Raw genomic sequence first — 2,570 nt, 5'->3', positions numbered from 1 at the left:
ATCGCACACTCGCGCTGGATCGTGCACTATAAAGGCTGAAAGTATATTTTTGAACCTAAAATATCCTAAGGAGCTAAATGACTCGATCATTGCCATCAGTCTCCGTTACGATCACACCAGACTGCGTAAAGTTTGTTTAGCAGATTTTTCTGTCGAAATCACCAGCCTGTTTTGGTTGGGTGAAGTGAAACTGTTTCGCAGGCTAATTCTAAACTTTCTTTCTGCAGTGGATCGATAATAACTTAATCCTTTCCTCTGCCTGCTCACTGAAGTACATGAACCCCTCGATTTACGTTTTATGAAAAACGGAACCAACCTTTACATCAGCTTTGGAGCCAAACAGCCAAAAAGATCTGCTAGTAGTCATTTTACCCATTGTGTAGGATCAAAAAAAAATTCCATTCCGGACACCATTGTAGAGACAGTGACTGTTCATTCAAAGTAAACCTTCTCTTTTGGCTCAGCCTAAAAACCATGTTCCCTGAAATTTTATTTTTTTCAATTTTGTCATTTTCAAAATATGGTGCAAAATAAAATAAAAACCTCCTTTAAAATATTTGGTTGCCTTATGCCACTCCAGGTATGTAAAAGAAAAAAATAATTATCGTATTAAGTACTAATAGGAGATACTTATGTGAATATTTCAAGGCTTAGTTATGTAGATAAAGATAATGAAAAAGTTATATAATGATTACGAAAACTTTGAAATAGTTCTTAGACAACTACTAATACCCCATTCACAACATCAACCGGGTTGAACTAAAACAGATATGTGAATCACTGACATAGGTTTCAAGTAAACACCAATCTTATTTTCATTCTACAAAATTTGAAGTTGAAAAACATCGGTATATGTAGCTGCTAAGAAGATAATTTTTGATCATTTTTAACGTAACAGCTTTAAAACATGTTTAAGCATTGATGTAAACTGGGTATAGCAAAATCATACCTTGTCCTTCTGGTATTAGGGAAACTAAAGCGGTGAGAACGAAACAGTAAAACACAAATGTTCATTATAATTCCAGCGAACAGCTACAGTAAGTTTTTCCTCCTTAAGGGAAACATTGGGCGAAATGAAAAAACAGTTGCAGTTTAATTTTTGTTAAAATATGTCACCTCCTTTGTCTGATTATGAAGTTCTCAGTGATTATACTTAATGCATGTCGACTTGAGCGTTAAATAAAGACGACCGTTTTACCAAAACACGTTGATGTTCCGAAATTTTGGGTTTTGGCTCTGACGGGGAATTTGTTTCTTATTCTCATATTTATTTCTTCATTCTTTGATTGTGAGGTGAAGCTGGTTTTTCATGCAATTAAGTGTCATTCGTACATGTTCGTACATGAATGACTTGCACCCTCCTCCCTGACATTTGCACTTATCATTTCCCCTCTGCTGAAAATAGTCTCTATAACAACTGACCCTGGTCAATACCACTTCCAGCTCTTATTCGAGGAGTGTTGTAAACAGAAAGATGAGAAGGGGGGAGGGGGGGATGGAGACACTAGCTCATCAGAACATTATGTTACAAAAAAATACGGAGCCCGAAAATGCAAGATCGACTGATTGTTTTATCACTGACTAGTCTTTTCGTATTTCAAGTGACCTCATGCGACCGGCAGTCTTTCAAAGGATTTATGTTCTCTTTGGGCGAATGTACGACTTGATATTAAAACACTGGTCTCAAATAAGTTCGATAAACGGTGAAATGAGAGCGTATCTTGCGCTGTAATAAAGGAATAACACACTTTTCCACGAAAAGTTATTTTTCTAGTTGTGAAGATACAAAGGCCTGTCAGTAGTCATTTCATCCGTAATGATTGCGTGGATCGAAAAGTTGTAAACGTGCACGGACAACATTGCTGAGAGAAAGACGTGATTATCGATTATAAAGTACACTTTCGCTTCTGATTTGTTCGCCATCTTGTCGCTTCGAAATAATGATCATAAGGTGCAGAATGAATTCAACCGATATATGAACTCCTCGTAAATATGCAAGTTATTTCATGTTATCCAAGGGAGAACTATTTGACTGAAGTAATTTATTATATCTAACAGTTGCAGGAGTAGTTTGTATGAATATTTCAAGGTTTAGTTAGATTAATATACAAGGCTACCAAAAATGAAACATAATGGTTTAGTAAACTTTCAAATAGTACTCAGACATGAGCAAGAAGATAACTGTAGGAAAGTCTCACCTCGTCCTTTTGGTATTAAGAAAGCCAAAACGGCGAGAACGAAGCAGTAAGATGCAAAGAACATATCCTCAGAAATCGCCTGTTATAATTTCAGCGAACAGCGTTTGTGAACTTTTTCGACTTAAAGGGAACATAGAGCAATTTGAGACAGCTGCAGTTTAATGTGCGTTCAAATGGGCCACCTTCTTTGTTTATTTATGAGGTTGTCAGTGGTTGTCACGACTGAATACATTTCCCTAAGATGTTGCTGGTTGGCGATTATACATAATGTGTATTAATAGCCTTCAATTTTTTATTATTAGGGGAAGATGTCCTTAATGTGTTTTTCTATTCTGGCTTTATGCATGTCTGTATGAATACAATGAAATAACG

At 36.2% G+C, this 2,570-nt stretch overlaps 1 protein-coding gene across 1 annotated transcript in view; it reads right to left on the bottom strand.

Annotated features, from left to right (window-relative positions):
* The window catches only part of LOC131787943 (ALK tyrosine kinase receptor-like), an 11,337-nt gene extending 9,029 nt beyond the window's left edge, over positions 1 to 2,308 (bottom strand). Inside the window, exon 1 of the mRNA XM_066170770.1 lies at positions 2,199 to 2,308. The gene's annotated coding sequence lies outside the window, so the exon portion shown is untranslated. The remainder of the gene's footprint in view (positions 1 to 2,198) is intronic.
* Positions 2,309 to 2,570: the final 262 nt, after the last annotated feature.

Source organism: Pocillopora verrucosa, chromosome 8 (genome assembly GCF_036669915.1).
Source record: "Pocillopora verrucosa isolate sample1 chromosome 8, ASM3666991v2, whole genome shotgun sequence".
Classification (NCBI taxonomy): Eukaryota; Metazoa; Cnidaria; class Anthozoa; order Scleractinia; family Pocilloporidae; genus Pocillopora; species Pocillopora verrucosa.
The sequence above is the reverse complement of the archived record's forward strand: the minus strand, read 5'-3'. Positions and strand labels throughout refer to the sequence as shown.